We start from the raw sequence: 23,766 nt of genomic DNA on the forward strand, positions 1-23,766 counted from the left end.
CAACGCCGCCCTCATCCTGATGGCCACCTTTGTGTGCAGCTGCATCAAGCTGTGTGTAGATCCTCGGTACAGTAACAGCAAGTGCCACTATTCTTTGAGGTTCTACCTGTCCCAAGTGTTGCGGAGGATGGGTCTGGCCACATTGCCGCGGAACGCTCCAAGTAGTTGGACCGTACCGCAGCACCTGTCCTTCGTGGAGAAATTCTTCCGGAAACACACCTTTGACCACATGGCTATCAAGCAGTGGTCAGCACGTAATGTCCTTGAAGCCCTGAGAGAAAAGGAGACGGCAGATCCTGTCGGATGGTTCCCTGAGCGGACTGTCAATGTCATTTGGCAGAATGCCTCATCACCAGAACTCACAAACAAGCACCAAGACCTGGCTTGGCTGGTGGTGAGAAGGGCACTCCCCGTCAGATCCTTTATGCACGCCCGGGGTCTCAACCTCACCGCACGCTGCCCTCGAAGCAGCTGCGGGGCTGATGAGACGGTGGCACACCTCCTTGTGGAATGTGCCTTTGCAAAGAAGGTCTGGAACGAGATGCAGTGGTATTTGTCGCGGTTCGTCCCGGGCAGCTCGGTGACGCAGGACTCTGTGCTCTACAGGCTGTTTCCGGGAACGCACACCGAAACAAATATCAACCGCTGCTGGAGGGTCATCAACTCGGTGAAGGACGCGCTTTGGTCCGCCCGAAACTTGCTGATCTTCCAGCTGAAAGAATTGTCCTCGACCGAGTGTTGCAGACTGGCACATTCCAAGGTCCAGGACTACGTGCTCAGGGACGCGCTCAAGCTTGGGGCAGCCGCCGCCAAGGCACAATGGGGAAAGGCCACCGTGTAAAGCGTCTCAACCGAGGCAGACCGAGGGCCGGGTAACTGCAGAATACCCTCGGCCCGCGTAACTGTGTGCCAACCTGAAAAACAACGGCACACAGTAAACTCTGACGTATGTATATAGTTTTAAGAAATGAAATGTAACGAAATGTAATGTTTTTGTAAATGAGCACGGTATTGTACTGTAAAAATGATTCTTTTTTACACTGTTTATGACTTTTGGATCTGTAATTTTGCAATGTTTTATTGGAGAGTTTTTTTTTGTGTGAATAAAGTATATTTTTGAAATAAAAATAAAAAATCTGTTCTTATCAGTTTAATATCTGATACGTCCCTTATCTGGGGACCATATATTAAATTGATTTTTGGAGCAGGGAGATGGAATAGGGGCTTGCTCCGTCCACTCCACGTATCGGCCCGGTATTGCAGTATCTCCGGGAACGGTGCACCACCCCCTTTCTGGGGACATTCTCAAACTTCAAAAACAGCTCTCGCACAAACTCACTCTGATGTGGAGGTGCCCGCTTTGCACCGGGGTGGCTGGGGCGGGCACAGTAAGAAGTCTCACATCACCGAGTTAAAGTCCAACAGGGTTTATTTGGTATCCATGATGTGGAGATGCCAGCGTTGGACTGGGGTAAACACAGTAAGGAGTCTAACAACACCAGGTTAAAGTCCAACAGGCTTATTTTGTTTGGTAGCAAACGCCACTAGCTTTCCGAGCGCTGCTCCTTCGTCAGGTGAGTGGGAGACCTGCTAACAAACAGCAACACAGGGCATCGCAAGACACAAACTCAGTTTACAGAATCATGAATAATGATTGGGACGCGAGTCTTTACAGCTAATCAAGTCTTAAAGGTACACACAATGTGACTGGAGAGAGAATTAAGCACAGGTTAAAGAGATGTGTATTGTCTCCAGACAGGACAGCCAGTCAGATTTTACAAGTTACAGATAGTGTGACATGAAGCCAAGATCCCGGTTGAGGCCGTCCTCATGTGTGCCTCAACCGGGATCTTGGCTTCATGTCACACTATCTGTCATTGTCTATTACAGATATCTACTCTTGTCTCCAGACAGGAGCTGTTTGTTTGCAGATCTCCCACTCACCCGACGAAGGAGCAGCGCTCCGAATGCTAGTGGCGTTTGCTGCCAAATAAGCCTGTTGGACTTTAACCTGGTGTTGTTAGACTCCTTACTGTGTTTACCCCAGTCTAACGCCGGCATCTCCACATCATGACTCTTTGCATCACTTAAACACTCTAAGCAAGTGAACACAATAGTCCAAAAGACAGTCTGTCTGCCCAAGCCAACTTCAAACAAAGAGCAGTTCGCAGGTCTTCATCTCCAATAATGGTGCTAATGACCTCATGGCTAATTGTTCTAACACAATGGTTTCAACAAGAGGACCTTGTTTAACGTCCCGAAACTCATATCACACGACCGAGACTTGGGCTAGCAGAATTCCTTTAAGTATACAGCCTTTGGATCTTTGGAACAGAGTTGCTGTTTAATCTCTGACAAGAACAGGACTCCAGGCAACAGAAGCGAGGTGAGGAGAGGAGGAAGTAGTTAGAATGTGCAATGCACTGTGCCTGCGAGTGTGCGGGCAGCAGTGTCAAGCGTTGCCTTTCAAAAGATAATGAATTATCTGAAGGTAAAGTATTTGTAGGGCGACTGGCACCAAGGGAGTTGCTCTTGCAGAGAGCTGGCACAGACAGGACAGGCCAAACGGCCTCCTTTGGTGCTGCAAGTATTGTATGGGCACAGTCGGTTGCTGCATTCTCACTCACGGCCTGCAAAACACGCAACTGTTTTCAAAAGCTTGTTGCAGAGCAGCGCCTTGACAGTGACGTAGATGTGAATAGGCACAACCCTCTGGTAAGTGATTGGTGGAGTACGGGGCCATCTACATAACTGTGATGCAGTGGCGGTGAAAAAGGGGAGAAAAGGCAACTTGTGTGTTGCAATGAGAAAGGCTGGGCGAAAGAAGCCAAGAGTGCAGCTGAGAGTGCTTATATGTGTAAGTGTTTGAATGGTGTCAGCCTGTTGTCAAAGAGGGAAGGCATATGACAATTGGGCGAGTCAAGAGCAGCACCGGCATCGCTTCTCGGCCTTTTGGCTAAGATCAAGTGTAGTATCTGTTCTTATCAGTTTAATATCTGATACGTCCCTTATCTGGGGACCATATATTAAATTGATTTTTGGAGCAGGGAGATGGAATAGGGGCTTGCTCCGTCCACTCCACGTATCGGCCCGGTATTGCAGTATCTCCGGGAACGGTGCACCACCCCCTTTCTGGGGACATTCTCAAACTTCAAAAACAGCTCTCGCACAAACTCACTCTGACGTGGAGGTGCCCGCTTTGCACCGGGGTGGCTGGGGCGGGCACAGTGAGAAGTCTCACATCACCAAGTTAAAGTCCAACAGGGTTTATTTGGTATCCATGATGTGGAGATGCCAGCGTTGGACTGGGGTAAACGCAGTAAGGAGTCTAACAACACCAGGTTAAAGTCCAACAGGCTTATTTTGTTTGGTAGCAAACGCCACTAGCTTTCCGAGCGCTGCTCCTTCGTCAGGTGAGTGGGAGATCTGCTAACAAACAGCAACACAGGGCATCTCAAGACACAAACTCACGGATCCTTTTGGCTAAGATCAAGTGTAGTATCTGTTCTTATCAGTTTAATCTTCTCGGCCTTTTGGCTAAGATCAAGTGTATGATCAAAGCCAAGAGCTCGGATTTCGCAAGGAGCTATCGAGTTTCGATGGGGATTGTGGATTGAAGAAGCAGGCGTCGGACGACCGGCAGACGACCGTCTGCAACACTTGAGCTCTGCTGCTACTGGTGGATCTTTATGCTGGTTTCAAGCCTCTGGCTTGGACCTAACGCCGGTACAGTAAGACTCAGTGTTTTCGAGCTATGGCTGCAGCTGCTCTGAAAGCTACAGGCCAAAGGCAGCCCAACACCATCCGGGTGAAGCCTTCGGGAGGAGGCTCACCTGTGGGCCGCGATTACCTCGTGAAGAAGGTATTGTTCGAGTGCTGCGGATTCCAAGCAGCAGACATCTACGGTGTGGCTGAGTACAGCAAGCCGCCGCACGTGGATATCAGCTTCAGAAGCCTGTCAGGATGCGTCAAGCTCCTGACAGCGGTGAAGGAGAAAGGCAAAGAGGGGCCCCTCTCTATCCTGACGGCGGAGCCCCTGTTCACCATGCCGTCCCAGCGGAACCGGGTTATCACATTCCATATGTATAACCACTACGTCCCTGCGGCTGATGTGCTGACGTTCCTCTCCCGGTACGTGGAGGTGAAGGGAGAGAGCGTGGACGTCATGGACCAGTATGGAATATGGACCTGTAAAAGGCAGATGAGAGTCACCCTGAAGACTGACCCCAAGGGAGGCCTTCTGCACCCGCCCTCCAATTTTGCCATCGGAGGGAATCGAGGCTTCCTGTACTACACGGGCCAGCCACGACTGTGCCGCAACTGTGGCAAAACCGGCCATTTTGCCGCGAGCTGCAGCGTCACCGTCTGCAGAAACTGCCTGAAGGAGGGGCACTCGACCGACGAGTGCAAAGACAGCAAATGTTGCAACCTGTGTGGGGAGACTGGCCATGTTTACAGAGTCTGCCCCAAGCGGAAGGTCACTTACGCCCAGATCACCAGAGGCGGAGCGAGGAAGGCGAGTGCTCCTGCCGCCTCAGGGAACAAGAAGCCCACCGCAAAAGAAGCTGGCACGGAGAAAGCTTCTGAAGCAAAGGTGGAGCCCCCCAGTGCAGCAGGATGACGACACATCCACACCACCACCAGCAGAGGGCGCAGAGGACATGGAGCAGGAGAACGGAGATCCCGAGGGCCCCTGGCAGGTGGTAAAGAAAAAGAAAAGCACCCAGAAAAGGAAATCCTGCGCAGCCAGGGTCTCCAGGGACGACGTCTCCTCAGACGAGGAAAAGAAAGCGGGCAGCCGACAAAGCATCAAACGGCGCATTAGAAAAGCGGCACGAGAACCACAATGGACTCGGACCAACGACCAGAAAGCAGCCGGGGACCATCCAGCCGACGGATACAGCAGTGCGGCCGAGGCCCCCCCAAACCCCGGACAACAGGAACGAGGACACCGACGACGCCCAAGGCGGAGATCGGCCCGCAAGCCCGGCACCAACCGAGGGCTACACGACACCGACCATGTCACCCAGTCGTGGTCGGGGACCTGAGGCAGGGTCGGACTGCTACCTCAGCCCTGCAGAATTTCGTCAGCGCCACAGGAATGCAGCACCTGGAAGAGGCTGACTGAAGGACACGTAAGAACTGACAAACCTTTTAAACATTAAAATGTCTTTAAAGTTTGCATCTTTAAATGTTCGCAGTGTTAAAGATAGTCTGAGATGTGCGGCCAGCTTGTCCTACCTGGCCAAGGTCAAGGCCGACCTGCTGTTCCTGCAGGAGTGTGGAATACCACACCTCAGCAACTACAGGCGCTGGTCGAGTGTGTGGTCCCACGGACCGTCCATCTGGTCAGGTGGGAACGACTGCCGTTCATCCGGCCTAGGCATTCTGCTGCGGGGGGGCGACTTCACCGTCTCCGAAGTTAAGGAGGTGGTGGGAGGACGCCTCCTCGTAGCAGACATCACGTACAAAAACTGCCCTCTCAGGCTGATTAATGTGTATGCCCCGGCCGTCAAGACCGAGCGGCTGGCACCTTTTGAACAGCTGCCACTGCTACTCACCACCTCCAGGCCAATCATACTGGGTGGGGACTTTAACTGTATCATTGACAAGGCCGGCCGATCCAACAGGGCCGAAAGTAAACTGGACGCTACGTCCAGAGCCCTGCTGGAAACAGTCAAAGATGCCAAGCTGCTCGACGTCTTCAGCGACCAAGCAGACGGAGGGCAGCGTAGATACACGTGGTCGCGGCCAGACGGGTCTGTCCGCTCCAGGATCGACTTCATGTTTGCGTCCCGCGCGCTCACGGTCAGGTCCACCGACGTCAAGCCGGTGTTCTTCTCTGACCACTGCCTCCTGCTGGCAGACTGTCAGCTGGAGGAAAACCAGAAAGTGGGCAGGGGGTCCTGGAAGCTTAATGTAGAACTGTTGACCCCAGAGAACCTCGAGGAACTCAAGAGGGTTTACCACGGTTGGAGAACCGTGAAACTCTTCTTTGAATTATAGAAATCATAGAAACCCTACAGTGCAGAAGGAGGCCACTCAGCCCATCGAGTCTGCACCGACCACAATCCCACCCAGGCCCTACCCCCATATATTTACCCGCTAATCCTTCTAACCAACGCATCTCAGGACTCTAAGGGGCAATTTTTTTTTTTTAACCTGGCCAATCAACCTAACCCGCACATCTTTGGACTGTGGGAGGAAACCGGAGCACCCGGAGGAAACCCACGCAGACGCGAGGAGAATGTGCAAACTCCACACAGACAGTGACCTGAGCCGGGAATCGAACCCAGGACCCTGGAGCTGTGAAGCAGCAGTGCTAACCACTGTGCTACCGTGCCGCCCTAAGTCTCCATCGCTCTGGTGGGAAACCATCAAGGGCAACATCAAGGGGTTCTTTACCCGAAAAGGGGTTCAGAAGGCCAGGGAGAGACGGGGGGAAATGTCCCGACTCCAGAAAAGCATGCAGGAGCTACTCCAACTGCAGTCGATGGGGGTTGATGTCAAGGAGGACCTCCGGGAGGTGAAGAGCCAGCAAGCCTCGCTCTTTGCCTCGGAGGCCTCCAAGGTTATCTTCCGGTCCAGGGTCCGCTCCGTGGAGCAGGACGAAACGTGCTCGCGCTTCTTCTTCCAGAAGGTGCACAGAGAAACCGCAGTGATCACAAGCCTGAAGGAAGAAGATGGCTCTGTAGGGTCATCGCAGTCTGACATTCTGAGGATTTGCATATCCTTCTATGCCGGACTGTACGACCTGAAGCCAACAGACAGCACGGCCTCCCAGTCTTTCCTGTCGTCTATCACGCAAGTCTTGGACGACGGCGAGCGGGAGAGCCTGGACAGACCGGTAGCTCTGGATGAGCTGACAAAGGCAGTCGAGTCCCTTCAGAAGGGTAAAACTCCCGGTAGCGACGGCTTACCGGCTGAGTTTTACTCGGCGTTGTGGGACTTGACGGACCCGGACCTCCTGGAAGTATACGAGAGTATGCTTCTGGAAGGCAGCATGTCAGAATCCATGAGGAAAGGCATCATTACCCTCATCTACAAGCAGAAGGGGGCAAGGGAAGAAATTAGAAATTGGAGACCTATTTCACTATTGAATGTGGGTTACAAGATTCTGGCCAAGGTCATCGCCAACCGGGTCAAGTCTGCTCTGGGGTCAGTGATCCATCCTGATCAAACCTGTGCTGTACCCGGCAGGAAGATCTCTGATAGCCTCGCGCTACTCAGGGATACGATCGCCTAGGTGCAGGACAGGCAGGTGGACACCTGCCTCATCAGTCTAGACCAGGAGAAGGCGTTTGACAGAATATCGCACAGCTACATGATGGATGTGCTCTCCAAAATGGGATTTGGGGAGGGAATCTGCAATTGGATCCAACTGCTCTACACAGACATCAGTAGCGCAGTTTCAATCAATGGGTGGGAATCAGATACGTTTCAAATCAGGTCTGGAGTCAGGCAGGGCTGCCCTCTCTCCTCCGTCCTTTTTGTGTGTTGCATTGAACCCTTTGCCGAGGCCCTCAGAAGCGACCCAGGCATCAAAGGGGTTACAATCCCAGGCAGCGGAGGGACGCAAGTCAAAGCTTCCCTCTACATGGATGACGTGGCTGTTTTCTGCTCGGACCCCTCGAGCCAAAGTCAACCAGGGTAAGAGTGAGGCCATGTTCTTTGGGAACTGGCCTGACACATCCTTTGTCCCCTTCACCATTAGGGTAGACTACCTCAAGGTGCTGGGGATATGGTTCGGAGCGGCAGGGGCATGCGCCAAAAACTGGGAGGAGCGCATCGCCAAAGCCAAACAAAAATTGGGATTGTGGGAGCAACGCTCCCTCTCCATTACTGGGAAGAACCTTGTGATCCGGTGCGAGGTTCTGTCCGTGTTGTTGTACGTGGCGCAGGTGTGGCCTCTCCCCAAGTCCTGCGCAGCAGCAGTGACCCGGGCCATCTTCAAGTTCATCTGGAGATCAAAGATGGATCGTGTCCGCAGGGAGGCGATGCACAAATCTCCAGAGAACGGAGGGAAAAACGTTCCCAACGCCGCCCTCATCCTGATGGCCACCTTTGTGTGCAGCTGCATCAAGCTGTGTGTAGATCCTCGGTACAGTAACAGCAAGTGCCACTATTCTTTGAGGTTCTACCTGTCCCAAGTGTTGCGGAGGATGGGTCTGGCCACATTGCCGCGGAACGCTCCAAGTAGTTGGACCGTACCGCAGCACCTGTCCTTCGTGGAGAAATTCTTCCGGAAACACACCTTTGACCACATGGCTATCAAGCAGTGGTCAGCACGTAATGTCCTTGAAGCCCTGAGAGAAAAGGAGACGGCAGATCCTGTCGGATGGTTCCCTGAGCGGACTGTCAATGTCATTTGGCAGAATGCCTCATCACCAGAACTCACAAACAAGCACCAAGACCTGGCTTGGCTGGTGGTGAGAAGGGCACTCCCCGTCAGATCCTTTATGCACGCCCGGGGTCTCAACCTCACCGCACGCTGCCCTCGAAGCAGCTGCGGGGCTGATGAGACGGTGGCACACCTCCTTGTGGAATGTGCCTTTGCAAAGAAGGTCTGGAACGAGATGCAGTGGTATTTGTCGCGGTTCGTCCCGGGCAGCTCGGTGACGCAGGACTCTGTGCTCTACAGGCTGTTTCCGGGAACGCACACCGAAACAAATATCAACCGCTGCTGGAGGGTCATCAACTCGGTGAAGGACGCGCTTTGGTCCGCCCGAAACTTGCTGATCTTCCAGCTGAAAGAATTGTCCTCGACCGAGTGTTGCAGACTGGCACATTCCAAGGTCCAGGACTACGTGCTCAGGGACGCGCTCAAGCTTGGGGCAGCCGCCGCCAAGGCACAATGGGGAAAGGCCACCGTGTAAAGCGTCTCAACCGAGGCAGACCGAGGGCCGGGTAACTGCAGAATACCCTCGGCCCGCGTAACTGTGTGCCAACCTGAAAAACAACGGCACACAGTAAACTCTGACGTATGTATATAGTTTTAAGAAATGAAATGTAACGAAATGTAATGTTTTTGTAAATGAGCACGGTATTGTACTGTAAAAATGATTCTTTTTTACACTGTTTATGACTTTTGGATCTGTAATTTTGCAATGTTTTATTGGAGAGTTTTTTTTTGTGTGAATAAAGTATATTTTTGAAATAAAAATAAAAAATCTGTTCTTATCAGTTTAATATCTGATACGTCCCTTATCTGGGGACCATATATTAAATTGATTTTTGGAGCAGGGAGATGGAATAGGGGCTTGCTCCGTCCACTCCACGTATCGGCCCGGTATTGCAGTATCTCCGGGAACGGTGCACCACCCCCTTTCTGGGGACATTCTCAAACTTCAAAAACAGCTCTCGCACAAACTCACTCTGATGTGGAGGTGCCCGCTTTGCACCGGGGTGGCTGGGGCGGGCACAGTAAGAAGTCTCACATCACCGAGTTAAAGTCCAACAGGGTTTATTTGGTATCCATGATGTGGAGATGCCAGCGTTGGACTGGGGTAAACACAGTAAGGAGTCTAACAACACCAGGTTAAAGTCCAACAGGCTTATTTTGTTTGGTAGCAAACGCCACTAGCTTTCCGAGCGCTGCTCCTTCGTCAGGTGAGTGGGAGACCTGCTAACAAACAGCAACACAGGGCATCGCAAGACACAAACTCAGTTTACAGAATCATGAATAATGATTGGGACGCGAGTCTTTACAGCTAATCAAGTCTTAAAGGTACACACAATGTGACTGGAGAGAGAATTAAGCACAGGTTAAAGAGATGTGTATTGTCTCCAGACAGGACAGCCAGTCAGATTTTACAAGTTACAGATAGTGTGACATGAAGCCAAGATCCCGGTTGAGGCCGTCCTCATGTGTGCCTCAACCGGGATCTTGGCTTCATGTCACACTATCTGTCATTGTCTATTACAGATATCTACTCTTGTCTCCAGACAGGAGCTGTTTGTTTGCAGATCTCCCACTCACCCGACGAAGGAGCAGCGCTCCGAATGCTAGTGGCGTTTGCTGCCAAATAAGCCTGTTGGACTTTAACCTGGTGTTGTTAGACTCCTTACTGTGTTTACCCCAGTCCAACGCCGGCATCTCCACATCATGACTCTTTGCATCACTTAAACACTCTAAGCAAGTGAACACAATAGTCCAAAAGACAGTCTGTCTGCCCAAGCCAACTTCAAACAAAGAGCAGTTCGCAGGTCTTCATCTCCAATAATGGTGCTAATGACCTCATGGCTAATTGTTCTAACACAATGGTTTCAACAAGAGGACCTTGTTTAACGTCCCGAAACTCATATCACACGACCGAGACTTGGGCTAGCAGAATTCCTTTAAGTATACAGCCTTTGGATCTTTGGAACAGAGTTGCTGTTTAATCTCTGACAAGAACAGGACTCCAGGCAACAGAAGCGAGGTGAGGAGAGGAGGAAGTAGTTAGAATGTGCAATGCACTGTGCCTGCGAGTGTGCGGGCAGCAGTGTCAAGCGTTGCCTTTCAAAAGATAATGAATTATCTGAAGGTAAAGTATTTGTAGGGCGACTGGCACCAAGGGAGTTGCTCTTGCAGAGAGCTGGCACAGACAGGACAGGCCAAACGGCCTCCTTTGGTGCTGCAAGTATTGTATGGGCACAGTCGGTTGCTGCATTCTCACTCACGGCCTGCAAAACACGCAACTGTTTTCAAAAGCTTGTTGCAGAGCAGCGCCTTGACAGTGACGTAGATGTGAATAGGCACAACCCTCTGGTAAGTGATTGGTGGAGTACGGGGCCATCTACATAACTGTGATGCAGTGGCGGTGAAAAAGGGGAGAAAAGGCAACTTGTGTGTTGCAATGAGAAAGGCTGGGCGAAAGAAGCCAAGAGTGCAGCTGAGAGTGCTTATATGTGTAAGTGTTTGAATGGTGTCAGCCTGTTGTCAAAGAGGGAAGGCATATGACAATTGGGCGAGTCAAGAGCAGCACCGGCATCGCTTCTCGGCCTTTTGGCTAAGATCAAGTGTAGTATCTGTTCTTATCAGTTTAATATCTGATACGTCCCTTATCTGGGGACCATATATTAAATTGATTTTTGGAGCAGGGAGATGGAATAGGGGCTTGCTCCGTCCACTCCACGTATCGGCCCGGTATTGCAGTATCTCCGGGAACGGTGCACCACCCCCTTTCTGGGGACATTCTCAAACTTCAAAAACAGCTCTCGCACAAACTCACTCTGACGTGGAGGTGCCCGCTTTGCACCGGGGTGGCTGGGGCGGGCACAGTGAGAAGTCTCACATCACCAAGTTAAAGTCCAACAGGGTTTATTTGGTATCCATGATGTGGAGATGCCAGCGTGGGACTGGGGTAAACGCAGTAAGGAGTCTAACAACACCAGGTTAAAGTCCAACAGGCTTATTTTGTTTGGTAGCAAACGCCACTAGCTTTCCGAGCGCTGCTCCTTCGTCAGGTGAGTGGGAGATCTGCTAACAAACAGCAACACAGGGCATCTCAAGACACAAACTCACGGATCCTTTTGGCTAAGATCAAGTGTAGTATCTGTTCTTATCAGTTTAATCTTCTCGGCCTTTTGGCTAAGATCAAGTGTATGATCAAAGCCAAGAGCTCGGATTTCGCAAGGAGCTATCGAGTTTCGATGGGGATTGTGGATTGAAGAAGCAGGCGTCGGACGACCGGCAGACGACCGTCTGCAACACTTGAGCTCTGCTGCTACTGGTGGATCTTTATGCTGGTTTCAAGCCTCTGGCTTGGACCTAACGCCGGTACAGTAAGACTCAGTGTTTTCGAGCTATGGCTGCAGCTGCTCTGAAAGCTACAGGCCAAAGGCAGCCCAACACCATCCGGGTGAAGCCTTCGGGAGGAGGCTCACCTGTGGGCCGCGATTACCTCGTGAAGAAGGTATTGTTCGAGTGCTGCGGATTCCAAGCAGCAGACATCTACGGTGTGGCTGAGTACAGCAAGCCGCCGCACGTGGATATCAGCTTCAGAAGCCTGTCAGGATGCGTCAAGCTCCTGACAGCGGTGAAGGAGAAAGGCAAAGAGGGGCCCCTCTCTATCCTGACGGCGGAGCCCCTGTTCACCATGCCGTCCCAGCGGAACCGGGTTATCACATTCCATATGTATAACCACTACGTCCCTGCGGCTGATGTGCTGACGTTCCTCTCCCGGTACGTGGAGGTGAAGGGAGAGAGCGTGGACGTCATGGACCAGTATGGAATATGGACCTGTAAAAGGCAGGTGAGAGTCACCCTGAAGACTGACCCCAAGGGAGGCCTTCTGCACCCGCCCTCCAATTTTGCCATCGGAGGGAATCGAGGCTTCCTGTACTACACGGGCCAGCCACGACTGTGCCGCAACTGTGGCAAAACCGGCCATTTTGCCGCGAGCTGCAGCGTCACCGTCTGCAGAAACTGCCTGAAGGAGGGGCACTCGACCGACGAGTGCAAAGACAGCAAATGTTGCAACCTGTGTGGGGAGACTGGCCATGTTTACAGAGTCTGCCCCAAGCGGAAGGTCACTTACGCCCAGATCACCGGAGGCGGAGCGAGGAAGGCGAGTGCTCCTGCCGCCTCAGGGAACAAGAAGCCCACCGCAAAAGAAGCTGGCACGGAGAAAGCTTCTGAAGCAAAGGTGGACCCCCCCAGTGCAGCAGGATGACGACACATCCACACCACCACCAGCAGAGGGCGCAGAGGACACGGAGCACGAGATCGGAGATCCCGAGGGCCCCTGGCAGGTGGTATAGAAAAAGAAAAGAACCCAGAAAAGGAAATCCTGCGCAGCCAGGGTCTCCACGGGCGACGTCTCCTCAGACGAGGAAAAGAAAGCGGGCAGCCGACAAAGCATCAAACGGCGCATTCGAAAAGCGGCACGGGAACCACAATGGACTCGGACCAACGACCAGAAAGCAGCCGGGGACCATCCAGCCGACGGATACAGCAGTGCGGCCGAGGCCCCCCAAACCCCGGACAACAGGAACGAGGACACCGACGACGCCCAAGGCGGAGATCGGCCCGCAAGCCCGGCACCAACCGAGGGCTACACGACAACGACCATGTCACCCAGTCGTGGTCGGGGACCTGAAGCAGGGTCGGACTGCTACCTCAGCCCTGCAGAATTTCGTCAGCGCCACAGGAATGCAGCACCTGGAAGAGGCTGACTGAAGGACACGTAAGAACTGACAAACCTTTTAAACATTAAAATGTCTTTAAAGTTTGCATCTTTAAATGTTCGCAGTGTTAAAGATAGTCTGAGATGTGCGGCCAGCTTGTCCTACCTGGCCAAGGTCAAGGCCGACCTGCTGTTCCTGCAGGAGTGTGGAATACCACACCTCAGCAACTACAGGCGCTGGTCGAGTGTGTGGTCCCACGGACCGTCCATCTGGTCAGGTGGGAACGACTGCCGTTCATCCGGCCTCGGCATTCTGCTGCGGGGGGGCGACTTCACCGTCTCCGAAGTTAAGGAGGTGGTGGGAGGACGCCTCCTCGTAGCAGACATCACGTACAAAAACTGCCCTCTCAGGCTGATTAATGTGTATGCCCCGGCCGTCAAGACCGAGCGGCTGGCACTTTTTGAACAGCTGCCACTGCTACTCACCACCTCCAGGCCAATCATACTGGGTGGGGACTTTAACTGTATCATTGACAAGGCCGGCCGATCCAACAGGGCCGAAAGTAAACTGGACGCTACGTCCAGAGCCCTGCTGGAAACAGTCAAAGATGCCAAGCTGCTCGACGTCTTCAGCGACCAAGCAGACGGAGGGCAGCGTAGATACACGTGGTCACGGCCAGACGGGTCTGTCCGCTCCAGGATCGACTTCATGTTTGCATCCCGCGCGCTCACGGTCAGGTCCACCGACGTCAAGCCGGTGTTCTTCTCTGACCACTGCCTCCTGCTGGCAGACTGTCAGCTGGAGGAAAACCAGAAAGTGGGCACGGGTCCTGGAAGCTTAATGTAGAACTGTTGACCCCAGAGAACCTCGAGGAACTCAAGAGGGTTTACCACGGTTGGAGAACCGTGAAACCCTTCTTTGAGTCTCCATCGCTCTGGTGGGAAACCATCAAGGGCAACATCAAGGGGTTCTTTACCCGAAAAGGGGTTCAGAAGGCCCGGGAGAGACGGGGGGAAATGTCCCGACTCCAGAAAAGCATGCAGGAGCTACTCCAACTGCAGTCGATGGGGGTTGATGTCAAGGAGGACCTCCGGGAGGTGAAGAGCCAGCAAGCCTCGCTCTTTGCCTCGGAGGCCTCCAAGGTCATCTTCCGGTCCAGGGTCCGCTCCGTGGAGCAGGACGAAACGTGCTCGCGCTTCTTCTTCCAGAAGGTGCACAGAGAAACCGCAGTGATCACAAGCCTGAAGGAAGAAGATGGCTCTGTAGGGTCATCGCAGTCTGACATTCTGAGGATCTGCAAATCCTTCTATGCCGGACTGTATGACCTGAAGCCAACAGACAGCACGGCCTCCCAGTCTTTCCTGTCGTCTATCACGCAAGTCTTGGACGACGGCGAGCGGGAGAGCCTGGACAGACCGGTAGCTCTGGATGAGCTGACAAAGGCAGTCGAGTCCCTTCAGAAGGGTAAAACTCCCGGTAGCGACGGCTTACCGGCTGAGTTTTACTCGGCGTTGTGGGACTTGACGGACCCGGACCTCCTGGAAGTATACGAGAGTATGCTTCTGGAAGGCAGCATGTCAGAATCCATGAGGAAAGGCATCATTACCCTCATCTACAAGCAGAAGGGGGCAAGGGAAGAAATTAGAAATTGGAGACCTATTTCACTATTGAATGTGGGTTACAAGATTCTGGCCAAGGTCATCGCCAACCGGGTCAAGTCTGCTCTGGGGTCAGTGATCCATCCTGATCAAACCTGTGCTGTACCCGGCAGGAAGATCTCTGATAGCCTCGCGCTACTCAGGGATACGATCGCCTAGGTGCAGGACAGGCAGGTGGACACCTGCCTCATCAGTCTAGACCAGGAGAAGGCGTTTGACAGAATATCGCACAGCTACATGATGGATGTGCTCTCCAAAATGGGGTTTGGGGAGGGAATCTGCAATTGGATCCAACTGCTCTACACAGACATCAGTAGCGCAGTTTCAATCAATGGGTGGGAATCAGATATGTTTCAAATCAGGTCCGGAGTCAGGCAGGGCTGCCCTCTCTCCTCAGTCCTTTTTGTGTGTTGCATTGAACCCTTTGCCGAGGCCCTCAGAAGCGACCCAGGCATCAAAGGGGTTACAATCCCAGGCAGCGGAGGGACGCAAGTCAAAGCCTCCCTCTACATGGATAGAACATAGAACATAGAACATAGAACATTACAGCGCAGAACAGGCCCTTCGGCCCACGATGTTGCACCGACCAGTTAAAAAAAAAAACTGTGACCCTCCAACCTAAACCAATTTCTTTTTGTCCATGAACCTATCTACGGATCTCTTAAACGCCCCCAAACTAGGCGCATTTACTACTGATGCTGGCAGGGCATTCCAATCCCTCACCACCCTCTGGGTAAAGAACCTACCCCTGACATCGGTTCTATAACTACCCCCCCTCAATTTAAAGCCATGCCCCCTCGTGCTGGATTTCTCCATCAGAGGAAAAAGGCTATCACTATCCACCCTATCTAAACCTCTAATCATCTTATATGTTTCAATAAGATCCCCTCTTAGCCGCCGCCTTTCCAGCGAAAACAATCCCAAATCCCTCAGCCTCTCCTCATAGGATCTCCCCTCCATACCAGGCAACATCCTGGTAAACCTCCTCTGCACCCTCTCCAAAGCCTCCACATCCTTCCTGTAATGTGGGGACCAGAACTGCACACAGTACTCCAAGTGCGGCCGCACCAGAGTTGTGTACAGTTGCAACATAACGCTACGACTCCTAAATTCAATCCCCCTACCAATAAACGCCAAGACACCATATGCCTTCTTAACAACCTTATCTACTTGATTCCCAACTTTCAGGGATCTATGCACACATACACCTAGATCCCTCTGCTCCTCCACACTATTCAAAGTCCTCCCGTTAGCCCTATACTCAACACATCTGTTATTCCTACCAAAGTGAATTACCTCACACTTCTCCGCATTAAACTCCATCCGCCACCTCTCGGCCCAACTTTGCAACCTGTCTAAGTCTTCCTGCAAACTACGACACCCTTCCTCACTGTCTACCACACCACCGACTTTGGTGTCATCAGCAAATTTGCTAATCCACCCAACTATACCCTCATCCAGATCATTAATAAATATTACAAACAGCAGTGGCCCCAAAACAGATCCCTGAGGTACACCACTTGTAACCGCACTCCATGATGAATATTTACTATCAACCACCACCCTCTGTTTCCTATCCGCTAGCCAATTCCTGATCCAATTTCCTAGATCACCCCCAATCCCATACTTCTGCATTTTCTGCAGAAGCCTACCATGGTGAACCTTATCAAACGTGGATGACGTGGCTGTTTTCTGCTCGGACCCCTCGTCTGTTCGCAGGCTTCTTCGAGTCTGTGAGCAGTTCGAGCTGGCCTCGGGGGCCAAAGTCAACCAGGGTAAGAGTGAGGCCATGTTCTTTGGGAACTGGCCTGACACATCCTTTGTCCCCTTCACCATTAGGGTAGACTACCTCAAGGTGCTGGGGATATGGTTCGGAGCGGCAGGGGCATGCGCCAAGAAGGGGTTTAGGAGAGCAATAGTGGTGGGGGACGCAATGGTTAGAGGCACGGACAGGCGGTTCTGTGGGAGTGAACGAGAATCCAGGATGGTAGTCTTCCTCCCTGGTGCCGGGGTACTGGATGTCTCCGAGAGGGTAGGGAGCATATTAAAAAAGGAAGGTTGTCAAACGGACGTAATTATACACATTGGTGAAAATGATGTAGGTAGGAAGAGCAGGGGGGGTCATACGAGAGAAATTCAGGGAGATGGGTGCGAGGCTAAAAAGTAAGGCCTCCAGGGTAGCAATCTCTGGACTGCTCCCGGTGTCTAGTGCAAGTGAGGCTCGGAACAGGGAGATTCTACAGTTGGACGCATGGCTAAAGGACTGGTGCAAGAGGGAGGCTTTTAAATTCATAGATAACTGGGAAGTCTTCAAGTCAGGATGGCAACTGTACAGAAAGGATGGGTTACACCTTAACTGGAAGGGAGCAAATATCCTGGCTGGGAGTTTTGCTCGAGTGTTTCGGCAGGATTTAAACTAGCGTGGCGGGGGGGGGTGGGGAACAAAACAGTAGGTCAGTAAGTACTGAGGCTGGGGTTGAGCTGGGGGTCAGGGCAAGGCTAGCTAAGAAGAGGAGCACTCTGGAGGAGGATGACCTGAGTGAGCCTGGAGGTCTGGAGTGCATCTGCTTCAATGCGAGGAGCATAACGGGTAAGACAGAGGAACTTAGGGCCTTAATGCTTATGCGGAATTTAGGCTTTAGAGAGAGTGCAGAGAAGGTTTACCAGGATGTTGCCTGGTATGGAGGGTCTTAGCTATGAGGAGAGATTGGGTAAACTGGGCTTGTTCTCCCTGGAAAGACAGAGAATGAGGGGAGATCTAATAGAGGTGTACAAGATTATGAAGGGGATAGATAGGATGCACGGCGGGAAGCTTTTTCCCAGATCAGAAGTGACGATCACGAGGGGTCACGGGCTCAAGGTGAGAGGGGCGAAGTATAACTCAGATATTAGAGGGATGTTTTTTACACAGAGGGTGGTGGGGGTCTGGAATGCGCTGCCAAGTAGGGTGGTGGAGACAGACACGCTGACATTGTTTAAGACTTACCTGGACAGTCACATGAGCAGCCTGGGAATGGAGGGATACAAACGATTGGTCTAGTTGGACCAAGGAGCGGCACATGTAGAGTGAGTTGTGCGAGAGCTGTTTTTGAAGTTTAAGAATGTCCCCAGAAAGGGGGTGGTGCACCGTTCCCGGAGATACTGCAATACCGGGCCGATACGTGGAGTGGACGGAGCAAGCCCCTATTCCATCTCCCTGCTCCAAAAATCAATTTAATATATGGTCCCCAGATAAGGGACGTATCAGATATTAAACTGATCAGAACAGCTTTTTCCTATTTCAAAAAGATACTTTATTCATAAATACTCTGAAATAAGTCTTTACAGAAACGACATTTCCAATCATTACAAACAGTGCAATTGCAGTCATAGAGTCAGAGGTTTACAGCTTGGAAACAGACCCTTCGGCCCAACCTGTCCATGCTGCCCTTTCTTTATTAAACCCCTAAACTAATCCCGATTGCCTGTATTTGGCCCATATCCCTCTATACCCATCTTCCCCATGTAACTGTCCAAATGCTTTTTAAAAGACATAATTGTACCCGCCTCTATCAACTACTACCTCTGGCAACTTGTTCCAGACACTCACCACCCTCTGTGTGAAAACATTGCCCCTCTGGACACTTTTGTTTCTCTTCCCTCTCACCTTAAACCTATGCCCTCTACTTTTAGACTCCTCTCCCTTTGGGAAAAGATATTGATGAGCTGATCTGTGCCCCTCATTATTTTATAGACCTCTATAAGGTCACCCCTCAGCCTTCTAGGCTCCAGAGAAAAAAGTCCCAGTCTATCCAGCCTCTCCTTATAACTGAAACCATCAAGTCCCAGTAGCATCCGAGTAAATCTTTTCTGCACTCTTTCGAGTTTAATAATATCTTTTCTATAATAGGGTGACCAGAACTGTACCCAGTATTCCAAGTGTGGCCTTACCAATGTCTTGTACAACTTCAACAAGACATCCCAACTTCTGTATTCAATGTTCTGACCAATGAAACCAAGCATGCTGAATGCCTTCTTCACCACTCTGTCCACCTGTGACTCCACTTTCAAGGAGCTATGAACCTGTACCCCTAGATCTCTTTGTTCTGTAACTCTCCCCAACGCCTGACCATTAATGAGTAAGTCCTGCCCTGGTTCAATCTGCCAAAATGCATCACCTTGCATGTATCTAAATTAAACTCCATCTGTCATTTGTCAGCCCACTGGCCCAATTGATCAAGATCCCATTGTAATCGGAGATAACTTTCTTCACTGCCAATATGCCAGCAATCTTGGTGTCATCTGCAAACTTACGAACCATGCCTCCTATATTCTCATCCAAATCATTAATTTTAATGACAAATAACAATGGACCCAGCACTGATCCTTGAGGCACACCGCTGATCACAGGCCTCCAGCTTGAAAAACAACCCTCTACAACCACCCCCTGGCTTCTGTCAAAGAGCCAATTTTGTATCCATTTAGATACCTCACCCTGGATCCCGTGAGATTTAACCTCATGCGACAACCTACCATGTGGTACCTTGTCAAAGGCCTTGCTAAAGTCCATGTAGACAACATCAGCTGCACTGCCCTCATCTACCTTCTTGGTTACCCCTTCAAAACTCAATCAAATTTGTGAGACATGATTTTCCACTCTCAAAGCCATGCTGACTGTCCCTAATCAGTTCTTGCGTCTCTAAATGCCTGTAGACCCTGTCTCTCAAAATACCTTCCAACAACTTACCCACTACAGATGAGAGGCTCACTGACCTGTAGTTCCCAGGCTTTTCCCTGCATCCCTTTTGAAACAAAGGCACAACCTTTGCCACCCTCCAATCTTCAGGCACCTCACCGTGACTTTTGATGATTCAAATATCTCTGCCAGGGGATCCGCAATTTCCTCCCTGGCCTCCCACAATGTCCTAGGATACACTTCATCAAGTCCCAGGGATTTATCTACCTTGATGCGCTTTAAGAAATCACAGATCACAGAAATCACAGAAACCCTACAGTGCAGAAGGAGGCCATTCGGCCCATCGAGTCTGCACCGACCACAATCCCACCCAGGCCCTACCCCCACATATTTACCCGCTAATCCCTCTAACCTACACATCCCAGGACTCTAAGGGGCAATTTTTAACCTGGCCAATCAACCTAACCCGCACATCTTTGGACTGTGGGAGGAAACCGGAGCACCCGGAGGAAACCCACGCAGACACGAGGAGAATGTGCAAACTCCACACAGACAGTGACCCGAGCCGGGAATCGAACCCAGGACCCTGGAGCTGTGAAGCAGCAGTGCTAACCACTGTGCTACCTCCTCCTCCTCTGTAATATGTACACTCCTCAAGACATCACTATTTATTCCCCCAGGTTCCCTAACATCCATGCTTTTCTCAACAGTAAATACTGATGAGAAATATTCATTTAGGATCTCACCCATCTCTTGTGGATCCGCACGTAGATGACCTTGTTGATCCTTAAGAAGCCCTACTGTCTCCGTTGTTACTCTTTTGCCCTTTATGTATTTGTCGAAGCTCTTTGGATTCTCCTTTGCCTTATCTGCCCAAACAATCTGTTCAGAACAGCTTTTTTTCTTTCAAAGATCTACTTTATTCATAAATACTTTGAAATAAGCTATTACAGAAACGACACTTCCAAACATTACAGACAGTGCAAAAACAGTCATATTTACAATTACGTTAACTTCAATATTTTACAGTGCTCAGTTCCAAGACATTACACACATTACAGTTGAGTTTTTCAACAAACTATATACATTTGATTGACTGGAGTGAGACTGGGGGAGAGAGTCTTAGCAGGAGTGCTGAGAGTAAGCAAAGAAGTAATTTAATTATTCATTTATTCACTTAAGGGTATTCCTAGTATACTTCACGGGCTTTTTTCAGGGTTTTGAATTGAGGAAGTGAGGTCAGCTGAAGGGGATTCTGGGAGGTTGAGGCTTAGTATAAAAGGCAGTTACCTGGGGGGTTCGACGGGAGCATAAAAAGCCGTCTGCACTATACAGCGGGCAGCGTCGGGAGCGGGCAGTGTAGTGAGTGGGTAGCAGAGTGTGAACTATAAGGGCTTTGGCTCACAGGGCTTGGGCTGAAAGGGTGAGGCAAGGCTAGTTATTTTTTACCCAACCCTATAAAGGATAAGGGCAGGTATGAGTGATCGGCCAGTTCAGTGCTTCCGATGTGGGATGTGGGAGTTCCTGCAAACACCTAGCTTCCCAGAGGTTCACATATGTGCCAGGTGCGTGGAACTGCAGCTCTTGAGGGACCGTGTCAGGGAACTGGAGCTGCAGATTGCTGACCTTAGTCTAGTCAGGGAAAATGGGAGAATAATTGACAGGAGTTACAGGCAAATAGTTACACCGGGGCATCGGGAGGAAGACACGTGGGTCACGGTTAGGAGGAGTAAAGGGCAGAAGGGTAAAGTACAAGGGAGGACTCCAGTGGTGGTCTCTCAAAATAGGAAGGGCTTGGTGACAGGTGTGAGAGGGGAGGGGAGTGAACAGTTAGAAGAGGGGTCACCTGTGGTTGTCCCACTCCAAAACAGGTATATTGTTTTAGATAGTGTGGAGGAGTGTGCCTCTCCAGGGGTAAGACACAGTGACCAGTTCACTGGCACACAGTCAGGCTCTGTGGCCCGGAAAGGGAAGAGAGGGGTTAGGAGAGCGATAGTGGTGGGGGATGCATCAGTCAGAGGCACAGACAGGCGATTCTGTGGGGGCGAACAGGACTCCAGGATGGTAGTCTGCCTACCTGGTGCTGGGGTCACGGATGTCTCCGAGCGGATAGGAGGCACATTAAAAGGGGAAGATAAAGAAACGGATGTCATTATACACATTGGTGGAAATGACGTAGATAGGAAGAGTAGGGGGGTCCTAAGAGAGCAATTCAGGGAGTTGGGAAATAGGTTAAAAAGTAAGGTCACTAGGGTGGCCATCTCTGGGCTACTCCCAATGCCTCGTGCCAGTGAGGCTAAGAATAGGGAGTTGGTACAAATGAATGCCTGGCTAAAGGACTGGTCCAGGAAGGAGGGCTTCATTTTCATAGATCAATGGGAAGTTTTCAGGAGAGGATGGCGCCTGTACAAGAGGGAGGGGTCACAACTAAGTTGGAAGGGCACAAATATCCTGGCTGGGAGCTTTGCTAGTGCAGTTCGGGGGGGTTTAAACTAGTATGGCAGGGGGGTGGGGATCAAACTATTAGGTCTATAAGAGTGGAGGCTGGGGACGAGCTTGGGGCTGGGACAAGGCTGGCAAAGAAGAAGAGCACTCTGGGGGAGGACGACCTCACTGAGCCTGGAGGTCTGGAGTGCTTATACTTCAATGCAAGGAGCATAGCAGGTAAGACAGACGAACTTGGGGCCTTAATGCGCACGAGGAATTTGGATGTGGTTGCGGTGACAGAGACTTGGTTGAAAGAGGGACAGGACTGGCAGCTGAATATTCCGGGGTACAAGTGTTTTAGGCGAGACAGAGGAGGGGCCAAAAGAGGTGGGGGAGTAGCGGTATTAGTTGGAGAGCATATTACAGCGGTGCAGAGGGAGGACAATTCAGAGGGGTCGTGTAACGAGTCACTCTGGGTGGAGCTTAGAAACAGGAAAGGCGCAGTCACTATGTTGGGGGTGTACTACAGGCCCCCCAACAGCCCAAGGGAAGTGGAGGAATGGATATGTCAGGAGATACTGGATAGGTGCAGGAAAAATAGGGTTGTTGTAGTGGGAGACTTCAATTTCCCTGGTATAGACTGGAAATCGCTGAGGGCAGGGACTCTGGATGGGGAGGAATTTGTAAAATGTGTACAGGAGGGTTCGTTGGAACAATATGTAGACAGCCCGACTAGAGAGGGGGCTATACTGGACCTGGTACTGGGGAATGAGCCCGGTCAGGTCTTCAAAGTTTTGGTTGGGGAACATGTGGCAAATAGTGACCACAATTCTGTTAGCTTTAGGATAGTGATGGAAAAGGATGTGTGGTGTCCCAAGGGTAAGGTGTTGGATTGGGGGAAGGCTAACTTTATTGGGATCAGGCAGAAATTGGCAGCTCTTGATTGGGAGAGGCTGTTTGAGGGTAAATCCACATCTGGTATGTGGCAGTCTTTTAAGGAACGGCTGTTAGGGCTACAGGACAAGCATGTGCCTGTAAAAAAGAAGGATAGGAAGGGTAGGATTAGAGAACCGTGGTTAACCAGGGAAATTGAGGGACTGGTCAAAAAGAAAAGAGAGGCGTATGTTAGGTCCAAGCAGCTAAAAACGGAGGGAGCTCTGGAGGAGTACAAAGAAAGTAGGAAAGTACTCAAACGGGGAATTAGAAGAGCAAAAAGGGGTCACGAAATGTTCTTGGCAGACAGGATTAAGGAGAATCCCAAGGCATTTTATTCATACATTAGGAACAAAAGGGTTGTTAGGGAAAAAATCGGACCTCTCAGGGACAATAGTGGGGACTTATGCTTGGAGCCCAAAGAAGTAGGGGAGATCCTAAATGAATACTTTGCGTCGGTATTCACAAAAGAGAGGGATGTGTTGACTGGGAGTGTCTCTGAGGGGAGTGTTGAACCGTTGGAGAAAATCTCCATTACAAAGGAGGAAGTGTTAGGTTTGTTAGAGAATATAAAGACTAACAAATCCCCAGGGCCTGATGAAATCTATCCAAGGCTGCTCAGGGAGACGAGAGGTGAAATCGTTGGGCCTCTGACGCAAATCTTTGTCTCGTCACTGGACGCAGGTGAGGTCCCAGAGGATTGGAGGATAGCCAATGTGGTCCCATTATTTAAGAAGGGTAGGAAGGATAACCCGGGTAATTATAGGCCGGTGAGCTTGACGTCTGTGGTGGGGAAGTTGTTGGAGAAGATTCTGAGAGATAGGATGTATGCGCATTTAGAAAGGAATAAACTCATTAACGATAGTCAGCATGGTTTTGTGAGAGGGAGGTCATGCCTCACTAACCTGGTGGTGCTTTTTGAAGAAGTGACCAAAATGGTTGACAAAGGAAGGGCCGTGGATG

At 51.0% G+C, this 23,766-nt stretch overlaps 1 protein-coding gene, 2 non-coding genes and 3 pseudogenes across 4 annotated transcripts in view; 5 read left to right on the forward strand and 1 right to left on the reverse strand.

Moving 5' to 3' along the window:
• The first annotated feature begins 1,110 nt into the window (after window positions 1-1,110).
• Window positions 1,111-1,288, forward strand: LOC144511551 (U2 spliceosomal RNA; annotated as a pseudogene).
• Window positions 1,289-2,936: 1,648 nt separating this feature from the next.
• LOC144511633 (U2 spliceosomal RNA) lies at window positions 2,937-3,127 on the forward strand. The gene has a single exon (XR_013500880.1). It is a non-coding gene; the product is annotated as a U2 spliceosomal RNA (small nuclear RNA).
• Window positions 3,128-9,145: 6,018 nt separating this feature from the next.
• Window positions 9,146-9,323, forward strand: LOC144511552 (U2 spliceosomal RNA; annotated as a pseudogene).
• A 1,456-nt stretch (window positions 9,324-10,779) lies between these two features.
• The window catches only part of LOC144511066 (adenosine deaminase domain-containing protein 1-like), a 61,733-nt gene continuing 48,746 nt past the window's right edge, over window positions 10,780-23,766 (forward strand). For both annotated transcript variants that reach the window (XM_078241036.1, XM_078241038.1), the window contains exon 1: window positions 10,780-10,892. The gene's annotated coding sequence lies outside the window, so the exon portion shown is untranslated. The remainder of the gene's footprint in view (window positions 10,893-23,766) is intronic.
• LOC144511634 (U2 spliceosomal RNA) lies at window positions 10,972-11,162 on the forward strand. Its single transcript, XR_013500881.1, has one exon. It is a non-coding gene; the product is annotated as a U2 spliceosomal RNA (small nuclear RNA).
• LOC144511557 (U2 spliceosomal RNA) lies at window positions 17,885-18,063 on the reverse strand (annotated as a pseudogene).

The sequence above is a fragment of the Mustelus asterias genome, chromosome 24 (assembly GCF_964213995.1).
Source record: "Mustelus asterias chromosome 24, sMusAst1.hap1.1, whole genome shotgun sequence".
In the NCBI taxonomy this organism is placed as follows: domain Eukaryota; kingdom Metazoa; phylum Chordata; class Chondrichthyes; order Carcharhiniformes; family Triakidae; genus Mustelus; species Mustelus asterias.